Here is a 10,874-nt window from a genome sequence, read left to right as displayed (position 1 = left end):
TCCTCCCCCCCCCTCTAAAATACGAGGCGCTGAATGTTATAACTTGGTAAGCGCCACAAACAAAAAAATGCTGTTAAAGGTCAGCAACTTTCAAAATGCCATAGAATTTGAACCATGAAAGATATTCATGTGAGATTTTCTTTATTGTGTAGCTTAAAGCAGCAGCAGCTCCTCTTTCTTCTCTCTCTCTCTCTCTCTCTCTTTTTTTTTTTAAGCATATTTTTGTATAAGAAAAGCAAAGTGTTTTGAAAGACAAAACCATTAACAGCGTTTTTCTTGTTTTTCATGGCAACAACGAATCGAATTCAAGTTTTAAAAACATAGTTTGATATATAAATAATATAATAAAACCAAAAATCTAATAAAATTTAAAAAATATTTTAATAGTATTTATTTGGATTTCAAATTTCATTTCAGCTACATTCGTAAAGTATATGAATAACATCGCATAGTTTCATGATAAAGGAACATAACTCTATCAACAATACCGGAAATAATATGATGCAATTTTAGAAGAATGTATTTATTTCGATTTTATTTTTTAATATTTAAAAAATATTTTAATAGTATCTTAATTAATATTGTAAAAGTATTTTAATAGTATTTATTTCGATTTTATTTTTTAATATTTTAAAAATATTTTAATAGTATTTTAATTAATATTTTAAAAGTATTTTAATAGTATTTATTTCGATTTTATTTTGAATATTCTAACACAAATTTTTACTGGACAGAAAGGATACGATTTTCAAGTCCTTTTCAAGACATTTCACATATGAGGTGTTGAATGTCATAACTAGGTAAGCGCCACAAGCAAAAAATGGAGAAAACGCTGTTAAAGTTTTGCGACTTTCAAGAGACTAAAGAATCTGAACTGTGAAAGATACTCATACGAGTTTTTTTTATTGTGTAGCTTAAAGTATCAGTTTCTTTTTTTTTCTCTTCTTTTTTGTTTTTAGCATATTTTTGTGTAAGAAAAGCAAGGCATTTTGAAAGACAAAAGCATTAACAGCGTAGCGGAGTGGCGTTTACCGAGTTAAGTCACTAATTCTGTAAGCCAAGTAACCGATAATAACACTATAGGGGACATCGAACATATTTAACCCCTCCCCCATATGTTACACACTATAACTGTAATTTAACTTAATGTCATCATCATAACTTTTGTATTATTTAAAAGAAGCTTCAAATAAACTAGTGATTTTTTAAAAATTTTTTCAGCATACAAAAATAATAAAAATGCAAGATTAAAATCGTGATTATATTATCGACACCTTAAAGCAATGTTCCTATGTAGTGATCGTTTTGAATGTGTAAATATACATGTATTTTAAAAAATACCCCAAATCCACTAATAGTTAGATTTTCATGAAATTTTCGATACTTATTCATTTTTAAATTAACTGCTTTTAACTTATAAGTTTTCTTAAAATATCTGAGGGTACTCCCCCCCCTTATATTTCATGTTACAAAATATAAACAAAATAAATTTAAGTTGATAAAATTTGCGACATTGTATACAGCTGAAGAGTTTAGATTAAAAATAAATATATATATATATATATATATATATATATATATATATATATATGTATATTTTATTCGATTGGCAAAATTTTAGAATAATTATAAAGAAGTGAACCATCGCGTAAATTCAATCGACTAAAATAAGATGGAAAACGGAGTGAGGAAAAGGAAAAAAAAAAAAAATGGGGCAAGTTACATGTAACAAATGTACAATTCAATAAAATAAATAAATCGATTAAAAACAAGATCGTTAAAATAAACCTGAAGCGCTTTTCGTTCAGACTAACTTTTCAAGGGTCATAAGTCTGAAAATTATTATTTTTTTAGAATATTTGGTAGTGGTATGGAGTAAGAGCTTGCCCCATTTTTTTTTTTTTTTTTTTTTTTTTTTTTTTTCCTTTTCCTCACCCCGTTTTCCATCTCATTTTAGTCGATTGAATTTACGCGATGGTTCACTTCTTTATAAATATATATATATATATATATATATATATATATATATATATATATATAAACCCGTTATTTATTTTACTTGAAGTTTTAAATAAGATTGGACATGAAATCAATATTGTTGGTGGAAAGGAATACTACCAAATAAAATATTTCCTCTCATATTTAACCAAAATTTCATGAAAATCTGACCTTTGGTTGATTTTTGCTAGATTTTTTTTTTTTAAACACGGGGGTATGTTTATGCTTTCAAAATGATCACTACATAGGAACGTTGTTTTAATGTAAACACGATTTTAATCTTGCATTTTTATTATTTTTGTATGCTGTAAAAGAATTTTTAAATACTAGCAGCTGTGTCACGTCGGCACACACAACACTGAGTCAAACACAAAATTGAATACACTCAACATCAAGTACACTCAACATCATTTTACCATCAACGATAACCCTGTGAACTCGGAGTATGGGAAATTCTCATATGCAGAAACAAAATCACTGAAAAAAATACCCTAACTAAGAGTAAGGATAATGAGTAAACGTTGAATAAAATGATGGTTAAAATTAATACGAAATTGCCAGGATTCGAAACTAGAATCTTCTGATCCGTAGTCAGATGCTTTATCCATTGCACCACAAGTTCGGTCTGTATGATGAAAGATGTTACCGCGACTGTATACAGACAGTGCTAAATTCCGTTGACATGGGCAGGTAACTTTTTTTGACAATTACAGGAAACGGCCGGAAAACCCTTATTTCGGGCTTTTTGTGTGACTCAGCGTTGTTCGCTACAAACCATGTATAGATAAGCACAATCTAGGGATTCACACCTTTCAGGGGAAAAAAAAATGTTTTCGATTCGGTGCATCCGTTCGAAAGTTTTATTGGTGTACACACACACACACACACACACACACACACACATAAATAAATAAATATTTAGAATTTTATTAACAGTATAGATTACTAGTTTATTTTAGTCTTCTTTCAAATGGTACAAAGGTTATGATGATAATATCAAATTAAATTACAGTTCCATCGTATTACATATGGGGGGGGTGAATCTGTGGTGCGCATTGGAGGTCCCTATATTTCACAATTCTATTCACGTTTTTTCTATTCATATTTCTATTCATATTTCTATTACATTCGATCATATTTTTTACTAATGAGTCATCAATTAGTAAGGCTAAAAGCCACCCAAGAATAAGAATTAATGGATAGAACATTAGTTGAATGATGAAAAATATTATGAAAGTTGCAATTAAATTTGAAGAGGACCCTGGACGATGTTGTAGCTCACAGTAAAGCAATCCTGCGGTAATTTTATACTAATGTCAAGAAACTTTTTATGCAAAAGTCGTTTGATTTGCAAGAAATTTTCTTTTTTTCTATTTTTTTAAAGAGAAAGTCTGGCGCTTCTACACTATTGGGACGAAATATAAAAACTCGTAATACTGAATTTCACATGAAAACAATGATATCTAAGAATTCCTCATATTTTTAAGATGATTACGGAAATTGATAAGGTAGAAAATTATTTATTAAAAAAAAATAAAAAATAGAATTTGATGAAAACGATCATAAGGCACAGGAGAGTTCAAAAGGGAGGTAATTTTCCGTTTCGATTTAAACAAGGCTGCAGCAATTTTTCACCTGCTATCACAATTAAAGTTGTTTTTCTTTAATAATTCAGTAATATTTAGGTAATTCTGACAGCATAATTTGGAAGTTATCAATGTAACATTAGAATCGACAAAAAAATCAGTTGAAACCATTTTTTTTTTATCTGAAAAGTCCATTTATCGACTACAAAATCTCGTCCCAATAGTGTAGAAGCACCAAAAGTCTTCATTCTGTGATGGCCACCAAATCTGAAATTTTAACCGATGTTGATCTAAAAAAATCCCCAATATATTTTTGGCTGCTTCGATATCGAATACGTCATCATCACAATGGTGTATTTGTTAGGCTATATAAAACTTTGAATTTGTAATATATTTGCCAGGTCATAAAATACGCTTAAATATGATATTTTAATTTGTCCAGATTTCGTATATATACTAGCGGGGGTGCCCGGCGTTGCCTGAGTGTTTTTGTGTGTGTTAAAAAAAAAAAGTGTTAGTAGGTAGGCAGGCTCGAACCCGTGACAGCCAGGCGGAAAAGAAAGTGAAAGAAAGCATGACATCTTAACGCTATGCTATGATGCAACAGGAAGTGAGTGAAAAGCGTTCAAATTTAGCGATGTCAACCTTAACGCCATAGCAGATAAGAATCATGCACTTAAATCTGGCTGTAGGCTAGTTAAGCTTTCAGCTTTCTGTTTCCCCACGACTCTGGCTGTAGGCCAGTTGCCATATTTGTTTCCTCACGATGTTGGGGAAAACCAGCTCCCCCTAAAAAGGGGAGCTCTGACAGAGTCTAAATGAATAGCACTTGTCTGATATGAAAGGTTTCCCCCACATTGATCAAAGCCGATAGTCTTTCTGGACGTCCCGGCCAGGTAGGCCAGCGATTGACTTTGGTTTGATTAGTTTCGCTTTATTTATATGAAAAAGACAAACACATGAAAGGACAAGACAGTGGGAATTTTTTTTAAAAGTCGATCAAAATAAAGATAAAGATGACGTTCGTTCATGAACTGGAGTTACTACAATCTAGGGAGTATAAGGAAAGTTCTCCAAAATAGTGACGTTGTCAAGAAGCCCGGCAAAAAAGCCTTTTTTGGACATACAAAAACGTTCGCAGCTGTTTTGCCTTTTATATGTATAAAGATTATTATAGAGTTGTGATTTCAAAAGTAAACAAAAATGTATTTGGGTATCAACAGCTAGAATCGAAACCAAAAACAAAACTGTAGCATTCAAAGCTGGTGACGTTACCACTTTATCAATGTAATATGGATATGAACTGATTAAAAATTAATTAAGATGAATGTACAAAATGTATAACGATTTTTTCAATTTCAACCCTTTTTTAGTCCCTTAAAACTGTTTTAACCAGCTAAAGACGTATAAAAGAACGGTCAATAAAAATTCCAATCCTTTGAGGCCCCTAGCGCTGCTCTGCAACTTTTAGTTTGGGAGTAGATAGAGTTTGAAATATGGAGACAGACAGACAGACATATAGTCTTTTATATATTAGATTTCAAGACAATCACATGGTGTCTTTATTTTAAAACCGGACACATGTTCAAAGATGTTATGCGGGTCAAGTTGGTTTACATGTGTCGGGTTTTATTGAATAAAAGAAAAGGCGTAGTTCGCATTTCGTGTGGTAATTTGATGAATCAGAAGTTGTTGAAATTTTTCTGACACCACGAGTAGTAGTGCAGATTAGAGTGGGGTCTGGTGTAAAGGTTGTGACATATTGGTAAATCGCGACTCCCAACTCTGTCAAGAGTTAAATTTCTTTTTTTTTCTTTTTAAGTTTTTTTTTTTTTTTAATGTTGACGTTTCATCCCAAACAAGACACACGGCCACTTATTCGTGATGGGGCCATTATTTGGGACCAGATTTGCAGGGATACTATTTATGGAATTCAGCAGTAAGATGAATACGGCATAATCACGTTGACACACCGGTTCCCGCTGGATCAGCGAAGTTAAGCAACATTGAACCTGGTCAGTAAAAAATGAGTGACCATTTTGAGACTTTCAGGTGCTGTATGTGCTCTCCGCTTATTTCGACATTGTTTCCAGTCGTCCTGGTCTTCTCCTTGCCACTGGACCCAAACAGTGTCGATTCAGGAGAGGTGTGGATAGGTATTGCGCAACCCTTGCCTCACAATTACACACGCAACTGCCCCATCAGGGGTATCCTTTGTCTTTCGAGACTAAACAGAAGCATGGGATGGATGGCAGCAAGATGTTTGTTTACATTACACTTGAATTTCTGCATGTCAGTGCGGTCAGGGAAGCAGGTGCAGCAGTCTAAGGAAAAAAGCTATTCTAGTAGAAGGCCTTATGGCATCTAGGGATCTCTACAATGTGGGGGTGGGATTTTGCTGCTTGTCAGGTTTGTCAGGGATATTGTTGTTGAGGGTGTACTAGTGCTCAGAGTTCATCAGAGCACTTGCCATTGAAATACTTGTAAAACAAGCACAAGGATGCCACGTTTCGGTGATGGGACAGAGGTTGGAGTTTAGTTGATAGTTCAGAACCTATTAGGTTGGCGACTCCTATTTGAACTCTGTTTGGAGCAAAAGACTAGGGGCAGATGCACTGGCCCAGATGTGGCAACAATACTCAATGCATGGGCGAACTGTTGCCTCGTAGGTGTGAGTAGCCTTTTGGCACGGTAGAGAGAGCCCACCTCCCCCACAGGGAGGAACTTTGTGGCCTTCGGACAAGATCAAAGTGTAGTATTTTTTTTTCTATGTGTCCCTTGACACAAATGAAATTTTATTAATATTGTTATCTTTTTTGTATTTTTTTATATAAATAAAAAATGTTTTAAAAATTGGGTTTAAGTAGGAACAACCGTCCCCTCCCACCACACACACATAAATACAAATTTAAAAGGGTAACCATGATAAAAGATGCTGGCCGAAAGAGAAATCTTTTAAAATTGCCAATAGAGACGAGATGGATCAACCAACCTCACCATCCCCCCCTTCTTTTTGAGTTGGCCTTGTGCCTAAATATTTTGTTCATTTTTCCAATTGTATTTTTTTCCTGTGAATAAAAAATTTAATATCTCAAAGTGTAGTATCTGTTCCGGCAGATGCTGCAATCAAAGACCATTGCCCTTGTGGCAATATTTTTGTCCATGTAGGGGCAACCCTATATATACCTGCAGACTCTCACTATCCAGCTCCCATTTCCCACCTCTCGGGAGCTGGTCCCTTTTCTCTTCCCTCTCCCCCACCCTCTCTCCACATTAAAAAAAAACGGCCTTGTGCCTAATTTGCTTGGTGGGGAAGCAAATAAATACAGCCCACCTTCTTTGCAGCAACCTTAGCAATTGCCTCAATATTTTGTTCCAGATTTTTCCAAATAACACAAGACTATAAACTATAGGCTATAAACCTGTTCGGATGAACTCTAGCATAAGTAACAAGTAAGAAGTTTCTCTAGAAGTATAACCGTCACCAGAATTTTCTCAAAGACACTCCTGGAAGGAAGTAATGCTCTTAAATAATCAGCAATTAACACACAAGCAAATAACTTCCTGTCAGCTAGAGGTATAAATTTAGAGCCATAAAACACTCGACTAGCTAAACCATGCAATACGATTTTCCCCAATCTCCATCTGTGCTTAAATCCAAACGCAAATTCTTGACCACACACACACACACACACACACACACACACACACACATTCAGCTTTATATATATATATATATATATATATATATATATATATATATATATATATATATATATATATATATATAGTGTTATAGTGTTATAATGGAATAATTCCAGGAGGAAATCCGGATATGAGAGCTCAATGTGTACCCTCTCTATAAAATGTATTAAGTGGATTGCTACTACCACCCCCTCTGGTTTTTTGACAGTCGAGGCCCGATTCTTTTTCTTTCTTTATTTCAGTATCAAAAATGTAATTGTCTAGTTTAGATGCTTGAAAATACCATAAGGTTGAAATAAATTATGTAATTTCCGTGTTATATTTTTATGTTATATATATATATATATATATATATATATATATATATATATATATATATATATATATATATATATATATATATATATTACTACCAGCAAATAAAGACAGTGCTACAATCTTAATAGATAGAGCGGAATATTTCAAGACATTGGCTGATCTAATAGGATCTGATGGTTACTATAAAGTAAAAAAGAATTTGAAAACAGAGGAATTTGTCACAGATTTTCAGTAAAAACAAAGACTTAATACCATGTACACTAGTAAGCTACCACAATTATACAGCCTTCCTAAGATTTACAAAGACGGTATTCTATTAAGGTTCATTGTTAGCGTCCATTTTTAGAGTGCCATCCATTGAGCCAATATAATGATCCCAAGGATAATCAAATCTCCATCGTATGTTAAGAATCTAATTTATTTGCAAAAAAAACAAAAAAACAAAAAAACAAATAATGTACGTAACATCTGTATATATTATCAAGTATACACTAATTTTATTTGAAATTTTGAAGAAACTGTTTTCACTTTCAAACTCGACATTAACTGAAAAATCAACACATTTTGTGCAAAAAAGAAAATAGATAAAACTTAGTGTGGATACTAATTGTAACATTTATCTTCAAATTTGTTATCGTCGCTATTACTTAGCCAAAATTAACCAAAAACATAGCTAATAAATGGTATCAACCGAACTGTATACTTTTATTATCAGTATTTTTGTTTAATTTTCAATTTGTGAGCAATTATCGAGGCTCCACGAGACGGTCTGATAGCAGTTATTATTTTTTTCATTCTAACAGACTTGACTGTACTTTTCTATTTCATTAAAAATGCTGTAAAATAATGTAAAACAAATACACAAAACATATTCAGGTAGGTAAACGAGCAACTTATCTTGTCTTTGGTAACATTTATTTGTTATATATTTGTTTTTTGCCTTTCCTTTTCTTTTTTTCCCCCTTTTTCATGTTCTGTTGGAAATTGTTAAAAAGTTTTAACAATTGTTTGAAACTTGCAAAAGTCATGTTCAGTTGAGTTTGTAGATGGACTCATCATTTACATTTTTCTATATAAATTAAACAGTAGATGTATGTATGTATGTATGTATGTATGTATGTATGTATATGTGTGTGTTTGTGTGAAAATATTTAACCGATAAACTCTTAAACTACTGGTCACAAAACACTGAAATTAACAGGAAATAGTAATCATACACCAAGGACGGTTTATAATGAATAAAATCTTTGTTTGGATGAATGAATAACGTGTACAAAAATATGTCAGCAAATTGAAATGCAAAATGTTCATTTCGACTTTCCGACATATTCCTATTAGTTGCACGCATGCGCAAATTCATTCATAGCTTGAAGTGGTGTAATTTTGCATCTTTCTTATATTCTGTCAATAGCTCCAACAGTAGGGAACACAGCTGAAGCACTAAATGTTTTGGTTTCAATTTTAGTTGATGGCACCCAAGTTATATTTTTTTAAACTTTTGATATATATATATATATATATATATATATATATATATATATATATATATATATATATATATATGATATATATATATATCATCATCATCATGTGCTGTCCTTCGTGTCCGAAGACGACTTCCTGTGGACCATCATTCTCCACTTGTCACGGTCGCGACTGAGGGTCTGCCAGCTTCCAGTAGGGATCAACCTGTTCTTTAGATTTCGTTTGACGGTGTCACGAAACCTGAGCTTAGGTCTGCCTGTGCCTCGTACCCCATCCTCCAATTGTGGAAACAGTATCTGTTTTGGTAGTCGGGAGTTCTCTATTCTATTTACATGCCCGGCCCATCTCAGGTTTTTCTGGATGAGCAGGTCATACATGCTTGGGAGGTTGGCTTGTGATAGGATCTCCCTGTTGCTGACAAAGTCATACCACTTGACATTTAAAATCTGCTGGAGGTGTCTCATCATATAGGTGTTGAGCTTGCGGGCTACCAGTTTGTACACTGGCCAAGTTTCTGCACCGTATAAAATTGACGAGAGGACGATGGCGCGGTACACCAAACATTTAGTTCTGAAAGTCAGGTCTTTATTTTGCCAGACCTTCTGTTTGAGTTTTGTATAGGATATGGAGGCGTTAGCCATTCTTGTAGAAATCTCCTCGTCCATTTTGTTGTTGTTCATGACTGTGGTCCCTAGGTATTTGAATTTGCTGACATTGTAAAGCTCCTGGTCTTGAATCTTAATTGGCTGGCTTGTTGCTGGTGATCCAGGGGATTGTTGGTACATCATTTCGGTTTTCTTGATGTTAATCTTCAATCCGAAGGCCTTGGCTGATCCTGCGAAGCGAGTTATTATGTTCTGAGCATTCTCGTGACTATGCACTACAAATGCGGTGTCATCAGCAAACATGAGCTCCCGTATGAGTATCTTTGTTGTTCTGTTTGCGGATGTGTATGCATTGACATTGAAAAGGTCTGCTCCTGGCCTAGATCGTATAAAAACACCCTTACCACAATTTCTAAAGGCATGTCGAAGCACAACTGACAGGTAGAGTGAGAAGAGGGTTGGAGCGAGTACGCAGCCCAGTCTGACACCATTCTGCATGTCGAACGGATCAGAGAGCTCGCCCTTCAGCTTAACTGTGGCTTTCATGCCTGAATGAAGGTCTCTGACAAGGCTGGTGAAGTGTGCAGGAAAACCAAGCTTCAGCAAGACTTCCCAAAGAGTGCTTCAATCCACTGTGAGAAGATCATATCCGCTGTGCCTGTTTGAACGGAATCCACTTTGTGCCTCAGGTAGCAAGGTTTCAGCATGCGCTGTAAGCCTGTTCAGGAGAACACAAGCGAACACTTTCCCAGGGACTGAGAGCAGTGATATACCCCTGTAGTTACCGCACAGCCTGCGATCTCCCTTTTTGAATATGGTCACTAGCTGTGCGTCTTTCCAATCTTGAGGGACAGTTGCAGTGGTCCAGGCATTCTGTATGATTGTGCAGAGAGTGCTAAGTAGTTTTTGTCCTCCTCGCTTGATGATCTCAGGGTATATGACATCAGACCTAGCTGATTTGCCATCCTGTAACATCAGCACTGCTTTGCAGACTTCATCTGAGTCAGGGCATCTGTCCATCCAGTGCTGTGTCGGAAACTGCTCCAGGTTGATTATTGCTCGTTCATCAATGTCTGGCGTCTCATTTAGCAATGTTTTGAAATGCTCAGTCCATCGTTTTAGAAGCTCGCATTTGTCAGTAAGGAGAGTGGAATTGTCACTTGCAAGTAGTTGATCG

The 10,874-nt window shown here is 34.6% G+C and overlaps 1 protein-coding gene across 1 annotated transcript in view; it reads right to left on the bottom strand.

Moving 5' to 3' along the window:
- Positions 1-10,874, bottom strand: part of LOC145266393 (tRNA methyltransferase 10 homolog A-like) — a 144,814-nt gene that overhangs the window by 63,077 nt on the left and 70,863 nt on the right. The window lies entirely within an intron of this gene.

Source organism: Euprymna scolopes, chromosome 41 (assembly GCF_053919585.1).
Source record: "Euprymna scolopes isolate OS-2025 chromosome 41, ASM5391958v1, whole genome shotgun sequence".
NCBI lineage: Eukaryota > Metazoa > Mollusca > Cephalopoda > Sepiida > Sepiolidae > Euprymna > Euprymna scolopes.
Note: the sequence above shows the minus strand (reverse complement) of the source record. Positions and strands in the feature narration are given on the sequence as shown.